This window comes from Chrysemys picta, chromosome 2 (assembly GCF_011386835.1).
Source record: "Chrysemys picta bellii isolate R12L10 chromosome 2, ASM1138683v2, whole genome shotgun sequence".
Lineage (NCBI taxonomy): Eukaryota > Metazoa > Chordata > Testudines > Emydidae > Chrysemys > Chrysemys picta.
Window position 1 is genome coordinate 11462271 of NC_088792.1, and position 23795 is coordinate 11486065.

General features: G+C 45.3%; 1 long non-coding RNA gene across 3 annotated transcripts in view; it reads right to left on the reverse strand.

Moving 5' to 3' along the window:
- LOC122174647 (uncharacterized) overlaps positions 1 to 23795 on the reverse strand; it is a 177288-nt gene that overhangs the window by 152236 nt on the left and 1257 nt on the right. For 2 of the 3 annotated variants that reach the window (XR_006176742.2, XR_006176743.2), the window contains exon 1: positions 22581 to 23789. The exons of the other annotated variant lie outside the window; for it this stretch is intronic. This is a non-coding gene — a long non-coding RNA (uncharacterized LOC122174647). Of the gene's footprint in view, positions 1 to 22580; positions 23790 to 23795 lie in introns of those variants that run through there. 3 annotated transcript variants of the gene reach the window in all.

Consider the following 23795-nt stretch of genomic DNA (forward strand, 5'->3'; position numbering starts at 1 on the left):
AGAATAAGACGGAGACTATATTATTGCCCTTATATAAGTATGTATATTGCGTGGACGTGGCCCAGATAACACAGAGAAAGCTGCATATGCAGCCGACAATGGCGAATAGATTGAGAACCACTGATCTAGTCTGACCCACCATGTAACACAGGCCATAACACTGCCCCCAAAATACTTCCTAGGCCAGATCTTTTAGAAAAACATCCACTCTTGATTTTAAAAGGGTCATTGACGGAGAAACTACCATGACCCTTGGCAAATTGTTCCATTGGTTAATGATTCTCACTCTTTAAAAATTGACACCTCATTTCCAATCTGAATTTGTCTAGCTTCAACTTCCAGCCATTGGATCATGATAGACCTTTCTCTGCAGACTGAGGAGCCCATTATTAAATATTTTTCCCATGGAGATACTTATAGGCCAGGGATCGGCACCCTTTGGCCTGCGGCCCGCCACGGTAAGCCCCCTGGCAGGCTGGGACAGTTTGTTTACCTGCTGCATCCGCAGATTCGGCCAATCGCGGCTCCCACTGGCCATGGTTCACCACTCCAGGCCAATGGGGGCTGCAGGAAGCGGCGAGGGCCAAGGGATGTGCTGGCCGCAGCTTCTCGCAGCCCCCATTGGCCTGGAATGGCAACCATGGCCAATGGAAGCTGCGATTGGCCGAACCCACGGACACTGCAGGTAAACAAACCGGCCCGGCCCGCCAAAGGACTTACCCTAGCGGGCCGTGGGCCAAAGGTTGTCGATCCCTGTTATAGACTATAAGTCACCCTTTAACATTCTCTTTGGAAGCTAAAAAGACTCAAACAGTTCAATCTATCGCAAGCAGGGATAGTCTCTTAACCTTTAGTCATTCCTAAGGCTCTTCTCCGAGCCCTCTCTAATTAATCAACATCCTTCTTGAATTTTGGGTACGAAAACTGGATACCGTATTCTGGTAGCAGTCGCATCAATGCCAAACACAGAGGTTATATTACCTCTCTACTCCTTACTCGAGATTCCCCTGTTTAAGCATCCCCAGATTGCATTAGTTCTCTTGGCCACAGCATCTCATTGGGAGCTCGTGTTCAGCAGACTTTCCAGCATGACCCCCAAATCTTTCTCAGAATCACTGCTTCCCAGCATTGGGTCCTCCATCCTGTAAGTATGGTCCACCTTCTTTATTCCCAGATGTGTACATTTGCATTTACCTGAATTAAACCACATACTGTTTGCTTGTGCCCCGTTTACAAAGCAATCCAGATCGCTCTGAATCAGTCATCTGTTTTCTTCTTCATTATTTACCAATCCCCCAAAATGTTTGTGTCATCTGCAAACTTTGAACTTGACCTGATATTCTATGGGGAACTGATGTAGTGAGCAAAGTGGTGGGGGAATGTGCTCTCAGCTGAGAAGCTAGGCTACTGTATTCTGGATTAAGGTTATGTCTACACTGCCCTGCAGTTCAGACTACAGGGGTGTGAATAGCAGTGAGCACCAAAATAGGTGCTGACTCCCCCATGTAGACGCTGCAGACACAAACTAAAAGGTTCCTATTGCACGTGAAAGTAGTCCTGCACTAGAATCTATTAGTTCGCACTTGCAGCATCCACACTGAGGAGTTACAGGACAACATTTTGGCGTTCAGACCCATGCTGCTGTTCAGAGCCCCTAAGACTGACAAGACCTAGGTGAATCTTTCTTAAGGCCTATGGTATCAGCCTTATCCAAAGCCCAGTAAATTCAAAGGAAATCTTTGCCGTGACTTCACTAGGCATTGTAAGCACATAGGGCCTGAGTCAGCTAGATATACTGAGTTTCAACCAGAATGGAAATGACAAAAACATGGCTAATGGTCGTGAGGTGATCCTGGCCTGATAGGAAGGGGCACAGTGTTCGAACCAGTCTCAGGTGGAAACAAGAAACATGGGCAGTCACAACCACTGGGAGGCTTTGAAACCTTTATTTAGCTCAAACAGATCCCTGAATAGAGGTCAGAGATTATTTAGGTGTATTTGAACAATCATCTGAATTGCTCACTAAAGAATCCGCAACGGTTCCAACTTTTTCTCAAACGCTGTTATTTTCAGGGAAAGATGGGTCCCTCTAAAGTGCTGCTTTGAACGTAACCACTTTATCAGTCATTGCAGACGGCACATGTCAAAAATGAAAAAGGCAGCATGGTCGGTAACAACACGACTGATATAACCCCAATGCAGGGGCATTGATCAGGCAACATGTCAGCCCAGGCAGCTGCAAGGGCGCAATTTTTCTCAAAACGAGAGGGTTGGCTTCAATTTTCCCATGACACAGAATGAAAAGTGTAACTCTGAGAGAAATTAAAGTTCCGAACCTGAAATAAACGAGACGGTTTGAATCTCTACTGGCTGGCACCCTACTTGGGACTCCAGTAAGTGCCATACAAACACGTAGTGAGTCCTGCCCTGACGAGTTTAGTCTAAGTAGACAAAAAAGATGGGGGAGGGGCAGAAACAAGCCCAGAGAGAAGCAATGACCAAGGTCACACAGCAGGAGCGTGGCAAAGCCACTTGACAAATAGGAAATTATTGTTATCCATTGGGATTGCTGCCACTTTCCCCAGGTCTGAATCTGGCCCATTGTGCTTTTAGTAAAAAACCTATTCAGATGTGCTGCTGAAATCAGGGAACCGTGCTTTTGTGACAATGGAAATCACTGTTTTAAAATAGAAAAGCAATTTCCAATTTGCCAGAAACAAATCAGGAAAAGATGTTTCAGGAAGAGCAAATTGAAATTGGGAGCATCAGTCACCGGGCTTTTACAGGGCACAGTCACAAACAGCAGGACGTGTGTGTCTGTGAGGGAGGGAGAGAACATGGTATCTGAAGGTCTGAAAATAACTTGGGCTTATTTTACCAGCCCCTGCAGGGGCAAAGACTCTGGGACTTTCTCTGACCGTGAATATGGGTGACTAAAGCCTCGTATGGTTGATCATAGAGGTGTAAGCAATTGGTAGGGTCTCATCTTCAGTGTGCTGAGTTTGAGGAAAGCTTGCGCCCAGGCTGTTAATGGAGTACATAGAGCCTGGACCACAGCTACACCTACCTGGCTGCTGGCTTTCTTTTCCCTGAAGCGCTCAGTGATCGGGACCCTGGCGGGCTTGGACTACTGATGCTGCTGGAGGTCCTGGTGCTTCCCTCCTCTCATTCTGGTTGGTCATGGAGAATGGCTAGCAGCCGAGAGTACCCTTCCTTCTTTCTGCCCTGGCAGCTCCATGGTTCTCCTCCTCCTCCCCTGCTTGCCTTCTTAGATGGCGCGGGTGGGATTATTGAGTGACTGGTGGACCTTTGGCCGCTCTTATGCCTTGCAGGGTGAACAAATGCTCCACGTGGCTGCTGCAAGTCCGAGACAACAGCCTTTGACAATTGTTGCCAATGCCAGACTTGTCACGTGACAGGCCTAGGCTGGCATCACATGCAGCTACACAGCCTTAGCACTGGATCTGCTCCTTAGAGCCCTGGGTAAGCTATATTTAGGCTTGGAAGGCTTTGATTTTTATTGGTATATGTCGGTAAACATTGTGGGTATGGTGAAATCAATCATCGAAATGTACAGGTAGGCAAAAAGATCTTGGAGTCATCGTGGATAGTTCTCTGAAGATGTCCATGCAGTGTGCAGAGGCGGTCAAAAAAAGCAAACAGGATGTTAGGAATAATTAAAAAGGGGATAGAGAATAAGACGGAGAATATATTATTGCCCTTATATAAATCGATGGTATGCCCACTTCTCAAATACCGCGTACAGATGTGGTCTCCTTATCTCAAAAAAGATATACTGGCACTAGAAAAGGTTCAGAAAAGGGCAACTAAAATGATTAGGGGTTTGGAACAGGTCCCATAGGAGGAGCGATTAAAGAGGCTAGGACTTTTCAGCTTGGAAAAGAGGAGATTAAGGGGGCATATGATAGAGGTATATAAAATCATGAGTGATATGGAGAAAGTGGATAAGGAAAAGTTATTTACTTATTCCCATAATACAAGAACTAGGGGTCACCAAATGAAATTAATAGGCAGCAGGTTTAAAACAAATACAAGGAAGTTCTTCTTCATTCAGCGCACAATCAACTTGTGGAACTCCTTACCTGAAGAGGTTCTGAAGGCTAGGACTATAACAGTGTTTAAAAGAGAACTAGATAAATTCATGGTGGTGAAGTCCATTATTGGCTATTAGCCAGGATGGGTAAGGAATGGTGTCCCTAGCCTCTGTTTGTCAGAGGATGGAGATGGATGGCAGGAGAGAGATCACTTGATCATTGCCTGTTAGGTCCACTCCCTCTGGGGCACCTAGCATTGACCACTGTCGGCAGACAGGATACTGGGCTAGATGGACTTTTGGTCTGACCCGGTACGGCCGTTCTTATGTTCTTATGCTCTTATGTTCAAAGTAAGAGAAATTCTCCTTGAGAACTTAGTAGCGTTTGATTTAAGGATATTTACTTTGTATAATTTGACACGTGATGTTGACACTTTGTTTTAATGGCGCTAAAGCTTCAGCGTTTTCAATCTCAACATCTACTGTCATTAAATAGTTATTGTCTGATTCCTCCCCCTTAATTTCTTGCAACTGTGACAATTTAAATCCTGAAAAATTGGGGAAAATGTTTGAAAATAAACCTGGATATTATCTGTCAATGATATGCAAAATTCTGTCAAGCCTAGCTCTGTTGACTTGCAAAGTGTACTCGGACTCAGGAAAGCTGCATGCACTGTGCTTTGTCACCAGCAATTGATCACACCACATCCAGTTGCCATTGCATAGTCAATGCCACAAACCAAGTCAACATTACCATCACTTAGGAAATCAGGCCATTCATACACGTCGGCTAGCATTGTCTAGGGACTGAGGTTACACATAGACCACATACAGCCTGGGCAGAAGTCGTACAAGCATCTCCCTAAACATTAACCTCACCCTGACTTGCAGGGAATCATCGACCCATGGTCAATAGAAGATTTCAGTCTTTAGAACTATCACTTAGGCACCTTTCACAAACACTAAGGGCAAGATTTTCAAAGGTATTTAGGCACCTCAAGATGCAGAATGGTGCCTCGTAGGTACTTTTGAAAATCCTGACTCCCGTTGATTTAAATGGAGGGTTAGATGCCTAATAGAGTTGGACAAATAACAGATGTTTTTGGTTTGTTGACAATTCCGAAAAATGGGAAAAAATAATTTCCAATCAAAGAAAGTGATTAAAAAAAAAAAACAACCTCTTGGCGAACCAATGAAATAGGTTCAATTTTAGGTTGACCAAAACGTTTCCGTTTTAATTGTGATCCCTTGTAAATAAAATTAAAGGGATCTTTGAACTGAAAAGTTGTTTCAAACTGAAGAAACAAAACACTTCATTTCAAAAATGTCAAAGCAAAACATGTAGATTGTTTTTGGGTGTTTTGTTTTTCGAATTGTTTTCAACCAAAACAATTCAGCAAAACTGGCATGGATTCTCAAGACACTTTGGTGTTGCCAAATCTGCATTTTTTGCCAAAAAAAGTGTCAGCCAAAAATTATCTCTGAGCTCTAATACCTCACCTTATGTACCCCATGTTCCTAATAGGGAGATATCTCTTTAAGATATCTATTGGGGGGTTAGGTAGGAATGGGTTGTGTCCGGGTCCTTGTTGCTACACAGATGCACAATTAACTCTCAAAACTCTGACATTTCTGGATTTGGGTGTGGTAGTTTTGGGTATATTCACTAGTCTCTGTTGCCAGTGTTGCCAACTTAGCAATTTTTTCGCTAGATTTAATGACTTTTTGATTTCCCTAGCGAGGAAATAAGGGTCAAAGTGACCAGTGACAAATCTAGCAACTGTCACTGCCGATTACAGTGATATTCAGAGAAAGAAGTCGCCGATTTGTATAGTCACAAGATCATAATAAAATCCATTCCACGCTCTTCTGACTACACGATTCTGCCGATCAGCCCTGAGCTGGGAGGGGTGGGATAGTGTCCAGACTCGCGACAGCAAACACACCGAGCTGGGGGAGGCCTGAACATTGGCACCCAGAGACATCAATCCACAGGCGCGGCCTGGCCCAGAGTCCCACATGCTCCATTGTTTGAACAGCTCGGTGGTCCCCCTGTCGGGCCTGGTAAGGCCACGATTGGTTGGGGAGGGAGGAGCCTGAGCTGGGGTAGGTTGGCCGGGTGCAAGCAGTAGAGCTAGAGAAGAGGAGACGGCGTCTCGGCCGCTGCCTCCCAAGTCCTGGGAGAAATGTTGCCTTGCGAGCACCATGGCTGAGGCCTCCCCCAGTTCCCAGGGATACTCCCTTTGAGACCTGCCCCACCCCCCGCCTTGCTGGGGGGAGACTCTTTCACATGGACCCTGCCCTGCTCCCCACCCCAGACTCTGCCCTGGCTCCCCACCCTCCACTGGGGAAAGACTCCCTCACTCGGACGTTGCCCTGGGCACCCCTTGCTAGGTTGCCATCTATCCGGTTTTCACCCGGACAGTTCAGGTTTTGGCTTTTGTGTCCAGGTGCCATTTGACAAGCTCTGATGTCTGGTCTTTTTCATCTGAGGCAACCCTAAGTGGAAGGAAGAAGTCAGTGAAGCAGCAGCCACTGCCACCTCTGGGGCCAGGTTGCTCATGCGGCTCGCGATGGCGTGTGGGGTGGGGCCTTGAGTGAAGAGATAGAGCAGGGGAGTCTTGGGGGAGGGGAGTGGCAGGAGGCGGGGCCTCAAGGGAAGAGGTGGAGCTGAGGTGGGGCCTTAGGGGGAAGAGATGGAGTAGGGGGCGGGGCCTTGGGGATCCAGTTACCAGCCATTAGGAAGGTGGCAACACTACCCCTCACTCATTGAGGGGAGAGCTATTCCCCTCATGTGAGCTGGACACTTCTTATTGCATCTGTCTGAAATGTTCCCTCGTGTAGGTTACGTAGCCACATCTAGCGACTTTTCAAGGTTTCTCACCACTTCCTGCTGTGTGGAACAGGCTGGACTCAGACTCCATGAGGGCAGGCAGGCAGACAGGGCAGCTACTTTGCAAAACGTCATGTGTCCTGTGTGGGTTGGGGGAATATAAGCCCCCGGAGCAGAAAGCAGGGTGCTGTTTCCCCTAACTTTGAAGCATTTTGCAGCCGGTTAGTTATATTGTTAACCCCCTAACAGGAAAGCCCGGACAGTGTTAATTATAGAAAGGGGAAATTTTGAGGGAAACAAATGACTAATTGTTTACTTTGAAAGTTGTTTGATTTTAGCCAAACTGCTTTAGTTAAATTGTCTCAACTAGGACAATTCACCAATGTTTCTTTTATTTAAATAGGAAGATGGGGAAAGAGTCATTTATTTTGCTATTCTGATTTTGTAGTTTTCTTGTAACTGGGGTTGTTTTTAAAGCTATATACTTAACTGAGTGGTCCGTTAATTGGTTAGTAGCTAACTATGATTTCAGCGGTGGAGGAGGAAGAGTCTGCATGGATTCCAGCTGAAAATTTCCACAAGCAAGTGAAAGGAAGATGTTGCTTTTCATTCAGCATATTGTATAAATTTGGTGATCAAAGACTCCAATTGAGATGCACCGGATGAAGTGGGTTTTAGCCCACGAAAGCTTATGCTCAAATAAATTTGTTAGCCTCTAATGTGCCACAAGTACTCCTGTTCTTTTTGTGAAGATAATGTATGTGGCTTATGAAGTAGCCATGTTATGTTGTAAAGTTTAAGTTTTTAATGTTTATGTTTATCATAAGATTTTATAAAGTTGGTACTTAAACATTACGTTTGTTCCTTTTGTTTTTTTTGGACTTTACTGTGGGGAGGTTGACCGTGTGCAATCCTTGCTGAAAATCCTCAGTGACTGAATTCTGGGTCTCCAGGTGCTTTTCTATGGGAGTTGGGGGGGGGGGGAGGGTTAGGCACCAAAGAAGGGCAAGGAAGTCAATTCAAGCCCACCCAAAGGTTACACTTTGAAATTCCCACTCCATGCCTATCTGCCTAAATCCCTTTGAAAATCTAGCCCCAAGTGCAAATGCGATTCTGTTAGGGTTTTGTGTGTGTGTTTACATGTGCACCATTCAATTGGGAATCAATGTTTGCAGTTGATCAGTGAAAATGTTTGCTCTTTAATGAGACATTTTTATCTTATTCCTCTCCATCTGTGCCCTCCACAGCTTGGCAGCAAATACTGGGATGATGCTGTAAAGTTTGGAAAGGCAGTTTGTTCAAGAAAGGGTGTCCAAGACTTTTATTTCAGTGCCTCATTCTGACTGTCTCATTTGGCATCAAGTTTTATGGAAGCAAAATTAAAATTGCAGCAGCCATTGCAAGAGAATAATATCTTTAAATACAGGGCCCTTTTCACCTTAAAGTCCTTTACAAGCATATCATAAATTGCTGTGCAAAATGTAGGCTATACCATGCACTGAACTCCCATGGGTGTCACTGGGGTTCCGGGTGCATAGGGTTTGAAGGACTGGAGCCAGGAAGGCAGTGGGACCTGGAGGAACCCCTCTACCTCCCACCACCTCCTTCTACGGGAGTTTTTCCCAGCCTGTGACCCTTTTATGGGAGTAAGGAAGTAGTGGAGAACACTTGAGATAGGAAGGATCCACCAGATGGCACAAAAGGAACTGAGCACCACTAGGGTCAGCAGCTGAGAATGGGGTCATGAGAGGACCCGGTTCTCTCTCTAACTATGAGGATGGAAACATGGGCTACAATGTAAGAAGGACCGTGCAAGAGAGTCTTTGCCGATGCTCAGTAAAAAGAGACAGGATGGTCCAATGATTAAGGTGCTAGCCTGGGAGTTATACTTGACCTAGGTTCTATACGTTGCTCGGCTACCAACTCTTTGTCATTTCGGGCTTGGCTTCATGATGATTCAGTTTGCAGTAACTGGCCCATGTGGTTCCTGCTGGGGTGCACTAGAATTTATCTAATGCAAGTTGACATAGTATTGTTTGAAACGGCACTACGGTCTGGGTCTTAGTTCTCCATCTGTAAAATGTGGGTATTAGCACTTCTCTGCCTCACAGGGGTGCTAAGAAGATAAAACCATTAAACACTGAGGTGTTCAGATGTTACAGGGACCAGATAAATACTACATTTAGAAATGAGAAAATGGCATAATATTGAAAAACTATACAAAGAAAGGATAGCAGGTTCATGGTGCCCATTCAGTGTAAAATACAAAGGTACTTTCCTGATGTTGTCTTTACTTGTTACAGAAGTCAAGTTTATCAAGGTAAAGCTGGATTGGGGTGTCTTGGAACAGGTGTTAGATTTGGGGGCAAAATGAAAGAGAAAAAACAGAAAATATAACTTCTGGTCTTATTAGTGAAAGGCATCACAACAACAACAAAAAGAGCGGCAGACCTGAATTTCTGCAGCTTTGTGAGAAGTTGTAGAAAGGCAATGAGAAGTATAATAGAAGTAGGGAATAAACTAATCTCTGGAATTTCCTGAGTTGTTCATAAAACTGATAGAGGTGTGAGGATTTGGGAATATTATTAAGTAACCAGAAACCCCTTATTGTAAGTAGATCAGTACCTGATTTCAGACTCACATTTGCTAAATTGGCAAGAGAGTAAATTTTACAAATTTTTATACATTCCAAGCTTAGGTGGGATTGGCATCAGATTCTAAAATAACTTCCTAGGGTGAACGCACAGTGTGCTGTTTTGATATGAAAGGTCACCATATGTAGTGGTAATGACTTTTCCATATTCTAGTGAATTATAAAAGAGGTCCTTGGCTGACATTTAGATTATGATAATTTTTTTAGGTATACAGAAGAACACTTGGGGAAGCCTTTAGGTCAGGGGTAGGCAAACTTTTTGGCCCGAGGGCCACATCTGGGTGGGGAAATTGCATGCAGGGCCATGAATGTAGGGCTGGGGCAGTGGGTTGAGGTGTGGGAGGGAATGCGGGGTATGGGAGGGGGTGCGCTGTGCAGGAAGGGGCTCAGGGCAGGGGTTGGGGTGCAGGGAGGGGCGTGGGGTGCGGCAGGGGGCTCAAGGCAGGGGGTAGGGGTGCAGGAGGGGGTGCAGGGGGCACCAGGGGGCTCAGGGCAGGGGGTTGGGGTTCAGGGTTCAGGATGGTTTTGGGGTGCGGGCTCCGGCCCGGCACCGCTTACCTTGAGCGGCTCCAGGGTGGCAGCGGCACGCTGCGGCGCTAAGACAAGCTCCCTGCCTGCCCTGGTCCCACACCGCTCCCGGAAGCAGCCAGCACCACGTCCCTGCGGCCCCTGAAGGAGGGTAAGTAGAGAGCTCTGCGCGCTGCCCTCACCTGAAGGTACCTCCCCCGAACCTTTCATTGGCCGCAGTTTCCCATTCCCAGCCAATGGGAGCTGTGGGGGGCAGTGCCTGCAGGTGAGAGCCCTCTGCCCCCCGCCGGTCCCCCAGGGGCCGCAGGGACATGGTGCCGGCCGCTTCCAGGAGCGGCACAGGGCCCTCAACACCATGGGGTGGCAACCCCGCGGGCCGGATCCAAAGCCCTGATGGGCCAGATCTGGCCCGGGGGCCATAGTTTGCCCACCCCGGCTTTAGGTTCTAAAAAGGTGGGAAAAAATGACAGGTTCAGAGTTAAGAAAGACAACGTGGATCTTTCTTTCATACTTTTTAATCTAGACATACAACATCATTGCCGAGTGGCTGCATCCTTTAAAAGGAACAACAAAAGCCAGCGGGGAATAAGGACGTATCCCATAATAATTCAGGGCTGATTTTTATTTTTACCTTTGTTAAACTACTCTGGAAGCGTCATTCCTAGTTTGTCTGCAGTAATAAACCCAACGACTTCATTGCTACAGAAAAATGTAAAATGGTTTTGCACTGTGAAACAAGATAAGCCTTGGGCTAGACTCTGAACTCCATTGAAGTCAGTGCAATTATAGCAGTGTAAGACTTGAATCAGGGCAATCAGAATAAGGCACAAGGCTTCGGATGAAACAGAAACACTGAAGAGTTCTAGTGTTTTGACACAAGCATGCAATGCCTCTGCAGTAGGGACAACAGCAGCGTCTAGGAGCAGTATATCCGTCAGCCCTAGGATCGAGGGAGCATTCAGATGACTAAAAACCATCTTTGTCCCCACCCCTCACCTTGGCCTTTGGCTGATCCCAGGTCTGCCAAGATGAAGGATGGCTCAATGGTTACGGTGATAGCCTAGAACTGTACATACCCCGTTTCAATTCTTTGCTCTACCATCGACTTCATGTGTACGCTTGGTTAAACCACTTAAATGCGCTGTGCCATGGTTCTCGGTCTGTAAAATGGAACTAATGACACTTCCCAACCTCCTAGGGGTGTCGTGAGGATAAATACTTTACAGACTTTGAGGTGCTGAGAGACGAGATAATGGGGGCCATACAAGTATTTAAGCTAGATACCTAGGAGCATCTAGCACGTGGTATTAAGAACTCTTATTCAATAGACTGGATGCTAAGAGTTTCCTTCTGGGGGTCTCCATTTTTCTGTGCTCAGCTGGAGACAGCTGGAAGGGGCCTGATTTCAAGTGAGTGCTTGAAAATCCTATGAAAATCCTGGTCCTTTAAAGGCATCTTACATTGGGCACCCAAAATCCCTTTGGAAAATGTTGGCCGTAAGGATTAATTCCTTCCTAGGTCCCCAAGTAACCCGGAGGCTTCAGGAAAACTCTGCAGCTCTTTCATGCTAAACAAGTTGCAGTTTGAGTTCACTATTTGAAGCCAGCTGTAATTGCTCGCCTTTGAGCGAGGCTCTGTGTGGGCGAGAGGGGCGGGAAATGAGTTGGAGCCTTCTCCGCAACAAACTATTTCGGTCTCCCTTCTTCTCCTTTTCTGAACATTAGCGTGGTACAATACAGGTGCCTATTTCCTTAGCGGGTAACATGCTGGCTGTAAAATCAATTAGCGCTGGCATAAATGAAGCCTTTGTGCTCTCTCAACATGAAATAGGAGCAGCAGCATGCCGACTGTTCTCTCCCTTGGCAGCAAGATTGACTGTTGCCCAAAAGAGCAACCTTAGCATTTCCTTCTCAGCAAAGCTGGGAAGAAAAGACGTGCATGTGGTGCACTGGGATACAGCTGCCAGTGAAATTAGAGGTGGAATAAAACAAAGGGCGCTTTTAATTTTATTTTGCAAGTTGCAAATGGATGGAACAAGTGTCTTCGGAATTATTTCATGCCGAACGGAAGTTTTCTCCCGATCTAGGCCGTGTCTGGTGATTTGGGGGTCTCTCTCCTTTTTTGGTGCCCAGACTGAGACCCTAAAAATGGACCTGTCTGTGGATATCTGGGACTGTCTCTATTCTAGGAAAACAAGCACTAAACTTATATGGCAGAGTTGCCTACGAGCTGCCAAACTCCGACCGCCCATTTCAAACCTCACAAAGCATGGGAGTGCTTGGCTCTGAGGTAAATTCTGCTTTGGGTCCATCCCTACATCATTGGTTTTGTAACTATTATTACCTTTGACTAATGTGTGGGCCCAATTCGCAGTTGCACTAAGACCCTGACATGCCACTCGGGTGGTGTATAGGGGGCAAAAATGGACCCCTTAGAATACCCCTTGTGCCAGGTCCCCTTGTCCAGGGTAGAGATGGCATGAGGTCTGCTTCTAGTCCCAAGCATAGGCGGCTTCTCAAGAGAAGGGATGCAGATGGATTGCACTCTGCTACGGCTATTCCTGAGGCTGCTTCAGCTTACGTTGGGTGCCAGGCAAGCTCCTGGCTGCCCCAGAAAATGGAGCACACAAGTGGCTTGAAGCCATTTCCATTGCCTCTCTCCTCACCCCCGTCCTTGCTCCAAGCCCAGGAAAGCAGTAGCTAATGAGGCCATTGTGTGTCTTCTATTTGCAGGTGTCCTAATAAGCCTCTCACTGTTGCAATTTAGTGCCTCCTACCCACTAACATTTCTTTGCAGCATCTCCTCTCTTGTCGACAGTCGTGCTGGGTTTGATTGACATGCTTATCTTGGAAGCAGAGAGGTTTATTTACAGCAGAGCTGAGAACATGCCTTATCCTCTGCCATCTTGTAGTCAATTTGATTGCCAAGGAACAGCCTTCAGATGCTGTTCACTTTTTGACCCAGTAACAGTGTTGAGGGAGCTTTTTGTATCTCACTAATAATCCCCTTGAGTTTTTACTGCCCTAAAGTTAATGTTAGGTGAGATCCAGGGAAGTCTGAGCAACCTAAGCTCTTCTTAACATCGGTGAGGATTGAGACCTCGATGCAGAGTTGATCCCTACTGCCTGTGCAGGAAGAGAGAGTATCCAATGGTGTAATGATTCCTCAGTGAATGCAGCCTGCATTGCAGAAGGGCTTCAGACAGATTGAGAGGAAGGGAAAGCAATGCATAGAGCCTCCACAGCCTCCTTCTGTAGCACCCCTGTCCTTGATCTACCTCACATGCGTCCCCTCGGATCTGTTGTGGAGGGGATGACAGGTCTTAGGGTAGCGTTCTACCATATAGAAATGATTGTGATCTTTCCTCTGTACAGGAGAAAGCTCAATTGCTGATTGCTGTCTGGGTCACCACCAGCTTTCCTTGGACTCTGTCCACCAGTGACTTTTTACTGATTGCAATTGATTCAGAATGCCTCTGGTAGGGTTTTTGCACAATCTCTAGAAGTCCTCTGCTATTCCTTCCATGAGGGCACCGCATAGCTTCTGATAAAATAATAAACACTGCTACGCTTTAGAAAGAGTTTATTCAAGTGGTTAGAGCAACAGGCTGGGAGGCACGACTTCTAAATTCTGTTTCCATCCTTAGGGCCAAGTTTTCAAATGCAGGTAGCTAAACTTAGACATTTAACAGTGTACTTCGACTCTGGTGCCTGGGCCAGGCTTTACATGTCTAAACCAGGCATTTAGGTGTCCATCTAAACTTGAAAACTTGGTTCATAAAAAGTTACGGCACCTTAATTTCCCCAGCAGTGAAATGGGGGAGGATAATTGCTTTGAGAGCCTCAAAGCAATATGCTTCAAGCGCATTATAGATTATCCAGCACTGGGTATTTTGACCTCACCCTTGAACTTCTTCCTTCACCTCACCGTCCGTTGTGCTACTATGGAAGGACTGTAGGTTTGGGTTAAGGCTGCTAAGCTAAGGGAATTTGACCTGCGCTTCATTGCCTCTTGATTGCACTTGTATGGTGATGGAAACAGCACATTGGGACACCAGCCTAGGAGAGTCAAAAGCTCTAGCATACCAATTCTAGAATATACTAATGAAGTATTCGAGTTATTATTTAATGTGTTTATTGTGGTATCACACAAAGGCCCCAACGGGGAGCCTGTACAAGGTGCTATACAGACACACAGGGAGGCATGGTCCCTGCTTTAGTGAGCTTACTATTTCAATAGACAAGTCAAAAAGCATATAGTAAAATGTCAACGGTACATACCTAATGAGTTGTCCTTACCTTAGGGAAAGCGTGAGAGAAACTCCAGCTGGTTTCTCACTGCAGAGGCGGCAAACGAGACCATAAATCTCACTAAAAAAATGGCACTTTGGTGTGTGTGGGCTTGTTTACATGGGGAAACTGACCAGAATAACTATCCAAATATAGTCTCCTCTGTAGACACTCTATTTTGGAGCAAACTAATAATAATTAGAATAATACCACCTAACTCTGGTCTAGCAATTTTCATTTATAGATCTCAAAGCACTTTACATAGAATCCCCATTTCATCCCCATTTCACCGACTTGGAAACTTTGCTTCCAGGACAATTAGTGATGCTTCAAAGCTTCTGAAGTGGTATAATTATTCTGAAATATAGTGACTTTTATGGTCGTATGGAGTAGCACACAGGGAGCTATTCCACAATAGCTATTGAGGTCAATTTCTCCATGTAAACATGTTCTGTGTCTCTAAATGCTGTGCTTGAAGAATTAAAGGGAAACATGATTACATTAAGTCAGGAACATAATAAGTCTGAATGAAATATGGTTTGAAGAGGAGACAGTAATTCAGCCTCTCTCTAAGGCTATATAGGAAGTTCTGAGAGGAGAAAGGAAAACTGTGGGTTGAAGATTCATAGATCAAGGAAGCAAATGTAGTTTGTAACTCAGAGGGGGAAAATGTTCAGAATTCCTGCGAGTTGAGCAAGTCAAATAAGGGGTAAAATATTTGACATTACGAGTGAATTAGAAGGATACCCTAGACAGCAGAGCCCTTCTGATGGAATAAGCGAGCTAGTTATGAAAATCGAGATTATGATAATAAGTAATTCCAACTTTCCCACTGAAACCAGGGAAATCCTCAAGCCTTTCTGTTAATCTTGTATTCTGATAATGGTCAGAACAGCTGTTTCCTCGCTCGGTGTGTTAGCTCCTCTCCCCAAAATGTTAAGTGCCTGATATGACCACCTTCGAGCTTGCAGATAACTCGAGAAATAGAGCAGTTCCCTTAGCCAATGCACCTTCGCTAACTGTAACGTACTGACCTGTTAAATCAAGCCACCTGCAGAGAATTCCCAATAGCTGCTGTGAGTGGATGTCCCAAAGGAGGCATGGGGGGGAAGAAGCATGTTAATAAAACATTAATGGGAGTGTGCAGCAGGTGCAGTCTCAGATCTGACTGACAAAGAATAGGATTTGTGTTTGAGTTGAGATATACACCAGGATTTCACATCAGGGACGGGGCTTTGGGGTCTGAAGAGTTATATTTTGTGTCCAAACACTGTGAAAAAAATCTGTGCGATAAAAGGAGGGACATCCAAAATATAGCCCCAGGGGTATATTTGGGTATACGCAACCTTCCCTTCTTCTGGTATTCTGCCGTATCTGAGACACAAGCTTGCTCTCCACAAAAAACTCAGACTACGTCTACACTTGGAGCAGGAGGGTGTGACTCCCAGCTCGAGTAGACATACTTGTACTAGCTTGCTAAAAATACTGGTGCAGCTGTGGTAGCTACGGCAGTGGGCGAGCAGCGGTGTGGGCTAGCCACCACCAGTAGGTACCCATGGGGAACGGGTAGGTTTCTACTCAGAGTGGCTAACTCATTCCGCCGCTCACCTCTGCCTGTGCTATTGTGGCTACACTACTATTTTTGGCCTGCTAGTTTGATGACAGCGAGTGTGAATATGTCTCCTAGAGCTCAGACTCAGACCCCCAGCTCGAAGTGTAGACATGGCCTTGTCCTGGCAAAGCGAAGTCAGTTGGCGGTGTGAAAAAAATACCCTGACTGACATAACTACTCATAAAAACCCAGTGTAGGTGCAGGTATGCCGACAGGAGCGTGTATCCATTGGCATAGCTAATGGTGTTTGGCATAGGCACCGATTCTGTGGGTGATCCGGGGCTCAAGCACCCACTGGAAAAAATAGGGGGTGTTGAGCACCCCCAGGGCCAGATTAATCTTTTGAGGTCCCCGGCATCCTGACCATGGTCCCGCCTCCCGCTCTGCCTGAGCTCCATGAGGCGTTGCCCCTGCTTGGCCTCTCCCCCCTGAGGCTCCGCCCACTGCTCCACCCCCATTCAGACTCTTCCCCATAAGGCCTCCCACCGCTCACATGGGGGGAAGGAGGGGGCAGAGAGGAGCACCAGAAAAAACAAAAGTCAGTGCCTGTGACGTTTGGGGAGGTAGTGTTCTTACACTGGAAGAAAAATGCCTTCTGTTGGTGTAAGTTCCTTCTATGCTAGGGGAATATGTCGGCATAGGCTGTGTACTGGAGACAGTACAGACCACAAGGCCTAATAACTAACAAGTCAGCATCCCCGCCCCCCCACAAATGGTGATTGCTTTGGGTTTTTTGCACCTACAGTTTTGTGTGAAGCATAGTTCTACCTTGAAAAAAAAAATGGCATCTTGGGTTTCTGCATCTGTTGTGTCTCAGTGATTCCAGCAGGGATTTGCTCAGTTTATAAGTAAAAAGTTTTTATTTTCTAGTGAGGTAAAATTTTTGGGACAAAGAGTTTATTCTCTGAAAAATGCAGTTTCAGTTCAACTGAAACTATGCACTGAATTTAACTTGAATGATTAGGCTGAAACAAAAGAACTATTTTTCTTTCCCCCAAAAAGTCGGTTTGCTTTGACATGTTCAAAACAAAATATTTTGACTTTTCATTTCTAAATGACATTTCATTTCAAAATGTAGCTAGATCTGTTTTAAAATGGGTAACCCCCTCCTAGGGTGACCAGACAGCAAATGTGAAAAATCGGGATGGGGGTGGAGGGGTAATAGGAGCCTATATAAGAAAAAGACCCAAAAATCAGGACTGTCCCTATAAAATCAGGACATCTGGTCACCCTACCCCCTCCCCTCCACAACTAAATGAAATGGAAAAAAAAATTCAACCCTAAACAAAATCATTTCAGAAACTGAAATGAAAAACTGAAAAGAAGAGTCCGTTATTCACTCAGCTCTAATTGCTGCAAACCAACCTTGGAATTCGGGAATCAAACGGGTTCTTTCCTTCTCGTGCATGATCACCAATTATGCAGATTCTGCAGGTCAGAGTTGCCCTCCGTGACCCCTCGGCAAAGCCGCACAATCTGTCTTTCCTGCCCTCAGTGCGGCTGGGCATTTGCATTACAATCTAATGTCGAATTTCAAAATGATCCTAATATGTTCTGCTAAGTCTGATAATAAATACCCCTCTGACTTTTTGTGGCAGAAGGAAATAAACGTGGAAAGGGGGAATCACGGCTCCTGCCAGTGGATAAAGCTGTCTGCCAAGGAAAGGACCTGAGGTACATATGGGTAGTTTGGCACGTGATCGAGTAACATCACATTTTATTTCGCCTGGGGAATGTAACAGATGGCTATCAAAAAGATTACACATGATTTGAGTGTGTCAGCATAAGGGAGAGGAGTGGAAAAAAACCTGTAATTGAGCTAAGGGATGAGATAATAGGTAAGGTAGTTGAGAGGGAAAGATGGGAAACATTAGGCAATGGCAAATAAACAGGTTCAGCTATGCAGAAATTATAGGGGTGTAGGTTAAACGGTGAGTATAACAGCTAAAAGGTAGAGAGAGAGAAAAATAATTATTAATGCTACAGAACATTGGCTCTGGCTTAGCACAGTGGAGATCGGGACTATTGCCATTCAAGTCGGTGGGGTTACATTCACATCACCGGAGTGTGAGAGATGTCTGTGGTGAGGGAATGTGGGAGCGTTATAAGACGTAGATTTATCTCTGCACTGGTGTAGGTGCACAGACGTGGCAGTTTGGGCATCACCTATACCAGGCCTCTAGGGGCTGGTGCACGCTAGGCCAATCAGGAGGGCCTGAAGATGTACCCCCTGTTTCAGTGACCCCTATGGGGCTTTGCAGGAGTGCAGATGCAAGTATGTGCTGGCCACAACACCTCCATCCTGCATAGGGCCCCCCTCCTTTCTGCCCTGGCCCATCCCAGACTGCTCTCTGCACTCCAGGACAGAGGCTGCTCAACACAATCTGCCATCCTAGGCAAAACTTCAGTGTGCCACCCCATGGGTAAAGCTATAGAAACGCGAGCTTTGTGGTAGAGTAGGTGGAGCTCTATGATACAGTGGCCAAAGCTCTATGGTCCTAAGGGTGCGGCTGTATGGCCCAGTGGGCGGGGCTGCAGTGTGCAAGGAGTGGCACTCTATGCAGAGTGGGTGGGGCTGTGTAGTACGGTGGGCGGAGCTCTCTGCAAGGAGTGGGGCGTTGGCGGCACATAGGTTGAAGGGCGTGTGTGTGCTGGTAATAGGGATAGCTCCAGAGTTGGGCGTGGGAGGAGAAGGCCAAGCTAGTGAGACAGAAGTCAATTAAACTAGGAAGATGGTGAAAGCTAGCTAATCTGCGTCACCAGATGGGATTTGGAGACCATTGTTGTTAGATAAAGGAGAAGACAAGGAAACAAACAGGTCAAAATTCGGTTCTTAGAAACATGCCTACTGCTCCCAAATGCCTCAGCCACCTTAAAAGTCAACGGGAGCCGTTTCCATGCAGACTTTGATCAGCTGTATATACACACAACAAGACACTGAAATGCTTCTCTATCTATTCCTCATTCCTCTATATTAGGTAGGAATAGAACCGCCTGAAATTTTTTGTTTGAAACCTTATTTTTTGGACCAAAATGGCTTTTTTTGTTATTAACATGGAGATTTCTGCAAGAAAGATCCAATTTTGATGAAGTTTTTCAGGGTTTTCACCGAAAAAACAAGAAACACTAAAACTGAAAAAATGTTCAGATTTTCAACAAGCTGGAATAGTTGTGAGGAAAGTTAGGCGAAAATGAAAACTTTTTTTGGTTTTCACTTAAATTCTCTGTGGACACCCCCCCACTCCCCCACACACATTTCCTGACAACGTCTACATGAGATCAAGTTCACAAAGGCCTGACTTTTAATAGCCCTCCTTAATTACCCCAGATGACCTTACAAACCTGATCTTTCTCTGCTCCCTCTGCCAATCAGTCCTTTCACAAATCTTCACAGCATTGGGGTGAAAACTGTCATTATGAATTAACTTGGAACCCTGAGGGACGATGGTGGCTATTGTTACAACATGGGGTTCTTCTCATTAAAGGCCTGATCCCAATGCTATTGAAGTTGATGGGAGTCTTAGGGTATGTCTACACTATGGAGACTGTAGCTATGCTGTCATAACCCCATAGAGTTGACGCAGAATATGATGGAAGGGGTTTTTCCCATCTACAAAGAAATACTCAAATGATGGTAGCTATGTCAATGGAATGGAAGCATTCTTACGTCAACATAGCTGCCTCTATCCTGGGTGTTAGGTCAGCATACCTACATCAGTCAGGCATGTGGATTTTTCACACCCTGCCCAACACAGCTTTGTTGACCTAACTTTTAAGTGTAGACCGGGCCTTAGATCAGGACCCAAATGACTTTTTAATTCCTGACAGCTCTTTTAAAACAGGGCAATTTCTTTTTTTTCCCCCCCTTACTGTAAGTAAGTTGCTGCTTACTCTGGCCTTGATAAGCAGCAACAAGATAAGTTACAACAGGTGTGTAGAAGAGAAGGCCTTCAGATATTTAAAGCAATAAAATGCAAGGTTGTAAAGCAAAAATCATTTCACATGAACATTTAAAGTAACAGTGCATTCATTAAAGTCCTAAGAAATCAAGTAATCTTCCAAAATGCATAACTTCTTTGATGGAATTGTTTTTTCAAACTCTTGAGAGCGTTATTGTGCTGGGTGTATAACCTGCATGGGCCTGCCACTTGTGTAATCATTTCCTTAATTTAAATGACATTTACTGCATTCATATTTGTTCCTGCATTTGCAGAACACTGACTTCATTGTTTTATACTGAATCAACCGTCTAATGTTGACACCAGTGTAAAAACAATTTTAAAAAGAACAAACTGATTGCACACATTAGTCCATAAAAGTCACTGAAGCATACGGGATATAAAGGTTTCCAATTTTAAAAAAATAAATCAAAACAAGGCCAGGATGTGTTCAGTTATTTTTAACCTATGAGGCCCAGGGGCATCTCTCTTGCTAGATCTGCTAATGAGGACAGGAACACGGAGAGAATTAGTGGTTTAAATTTCTTTCACAAGAAGGTTTTGGTCAAAACTGGACACATTATTTTCTTATCTGGGGAACTTTTCATAACATAAAGCCAAACATAAATTCAATTAGTACTAATGAGTGCTTCTGGCATAGCAGTTCCTGAGACCACATAATTGGGGTTCAACTGAACAGAGGCAAAAGGTTATATTTTTAAAGTACCATAAAGAAATCACTTTAGGAAAAAATCTTTGTCTGGGATTCAGTTCTTCAGGACAGATGAGTAAATAATTAGTTATTTATATCCAGACTCGTGCTTTCTTGTCTACTTAATTTCGGGTCCTCTCCTGTTCCCATTAAAGTTGATGGCAGTTTTGCTATTGACTAGCTGGGAACAGAATCATGCTTGTAGACTAAAGTATTTGAAGATGAGACCAGATATTCCTTTATATAGTTACATCATGCACCAAATGCCCAATGGACACGCGAGTCAGAGTCATACACACGTTTCAAAGGGCAGTCCTTGGTGTCTTCTTAGCACTAGGATCTGATGTGAATGAAGGCTCAGCTCCTCGAAAGGGATTTAGGTGCCAAACTCCCATTAAAATCAATGGGTGTTAGGCGCCTAAGTACATTTGAGGAGCTGGGCCAAAGGAAATGGCAAAACTCACCCTGACTTCAGCAGAGGTAGGATTTCAAGCCATAACAAATCAGATGCATAAGAAGCAGTTATATTTGTCTCGCTCTATTACGGTGATAGAGAAGGTAGTTAAGATACATTAACCCTCTTCCACCAATGTCGCCCTCTGACTAGTCAGAGCTCTCTCCAGACTGAATAAGCTCTACACACAGAAATAATCAACAGAAACTGCAGCCATGTTAAGTGCATGAGTCACCATGGCCATTCCCTGCTAACTCCCCTCTCAGAGGTTTGTTCACCTCACAGATAGGGAGCATCTCCATCGGCCTCGCTCTTGACAAAGGTTGCAAAATCGCCCCAAGCCAAGTTACATTCATTCTGGCACATCACGTGCCATTTCTACAGCATCATCGTCACTATTAACCAGCTGTATGAAAGTAGCACCGAGAAGCCTCACCCAACTTGTGGCGACATGGTGGAAGGCAACATCCAGCCGGATCGTAACCCATTGATTTTTCAAAGCTGAGCTGAACACTTAGGGCCAACGAGCGGTACTCCAAAGAAGCCCATTGCGCCAAGTCCAGGGATCGTAAAGAGCTGCAGTGACATCCAGGGAAATCTCCTGTGTAGGAGCTGCATAGGTCTTCTCTCAGACCCTGCCATGGGGAGCTGCTTGAGGGGCAGGAGAGAGTGGATCATAGGTGGGAGGGGAAGTGGCCAAAGTGCCCATCACTATGACAGTTTAGGGGCTGCTCCAATTTACCTCAGTGGCCATTCTGGCCCCCCAAGTAACCCGGAATACAGGGAGCACTAAGGTAATATTAAGCCACTTTTTCTTCCCACTCCTCTGCATTGTGTGCGCCTCTCAGGACATGCAGCACGGAATCTAGCCTTTGCCTTCTATAGTCCTCTATGCCCTTAAGTCCGCCTCGCCACCCGTTATCATTGTGAGGTCATGTTTTTATGAATTCCACACAGCCACCCTTCTCACAACACACTTCTGCTGTCATACCTACACAACACTGCCAGCTGACAACATCTAGGCAAGCAGGAAGCTACATTGTGTGCCCAGCCAATCCATATGAAAACATGCTTGTGTTACTGCTACCTCATCCTCCCTCGCTGTCTGTTTCATCCTGCTGTTGCATCTTACTCTTAACCTAGATAGCAAGTTCTTCAGAGCAGGGCTTTCTTTTTATTGTGTTTGTACAGCTCCCTGCACAATGGGACCTTAATCCCTCAGAGGGGCTGTCACGCTGCCTGGAATGGCTCACAGCTAACAGTGCCTAACTCAGGTCAGACTGTCATATACCAGGGGTACTGATATATTCTAACAGATTTCACCAAGCCAGTAACAAAAGTGGATCACTATAGTAGTTTAATCATGGAGCCACAGACTGTCCCCTTTAGGCTCTCCAGACCCTACTTTACCACCCAGACAAACTGGACTTATGGTAAAAGCAAAGTTATTAAAGCCAAAATTCATCACACAGTAGGTTCTTCCAGCCCCAAAAGACCTGTCACTTACCCCAGGTCACAGTATACTTCAGATCTCACCAAAAGACAACGCTGTAGCCAATTCCTTAGTAACTAACTAAAGATTTATCAACTAAGGAAAATAAATGAGAGTTATTGCAAGGTTAAAGCCAATAAAATACATTACAGTTGGATCAGAGTATGTAGTCCAAATGCTAGCAGAGATGTAGCAATCTGCCAGGCTCTGAGAGTCTTTTCATAAGTTTCTCAGGGTTTTCCCAAAGTGGATCTGGGGAATTCTGTCTTGTATCTGGAAAGCCCCCTGACAGTATCTGCAAAGATCAAGAGATGTCAGGATCGTTCCCAAGGTCCAGTATTTATAGCTGAAAACAGCCTGCCCGGTGTTATTTTTAGCTCAGTATGTGTCCGTAGATTTCCCTTTGTTGAGCACACAACTCTCCCACCCCCACTCTGAAGTCAGTGTTCCTCCTTGCTGAGCAACTTTAGGCAAATGGGTATAGATACACGGGAACAATGTGATAGCCAAGAACATTAGCTTGCATGCAGTTTAAAATATCAAATTAATTCACAACTAAACACTAACATACAGGATTATTTCAGGGTTCATTAAGAATATAGCCAGCAATCACAGGTAAACTTAGTGCAAATGCAATTACCAGGGCATGTGCCATGTGAACGCAGTGTGACAACATCTTCCGTTGTTCTGTTCTAACGAGTGGACACAATAACATTGGTAATCAACAGGGTCATAGACAAGAGAACTGCCTATTGCTTTTAATCTGAGCGGGGTTGCCTGCGTCACAAAGGACTCTAAGTGCCCTGGAGTTGATTTCCTAATGAGGTTTTATTCCCCTTCAAATATATACTCCTTGCTATTTGTAGAAGGGAAAGTTATCTGTGTGGTGTAAGCAACTGGTAACAGGGAAGCCCAGGTTGCTTCTTCAAGTCTGATGCAAGCCAAGCATCCCAAAGATGTCACCATTGGATGGCCTATGGCGTTTGTCCATATCACAAATAGCACAGTAAGCGCCATTTGGGTCCTCTGTTGACAGAATCAGTTGAGAAGCCCAAGATGGAAGGGCAAGGACTGTCACCTGAGGTAGCAGTGTCATCTAGTGGGTAGAGCATGGAAGTGGAACTCAGGAGACCCGGGTTCTACTCCTGGCTCTAACACTGGCCTGCTGTGTGACCTTGGGCAAGTCACTTGGGCCCAGATCCTCAGAGATTTAGGCATCTAGCTCCCATT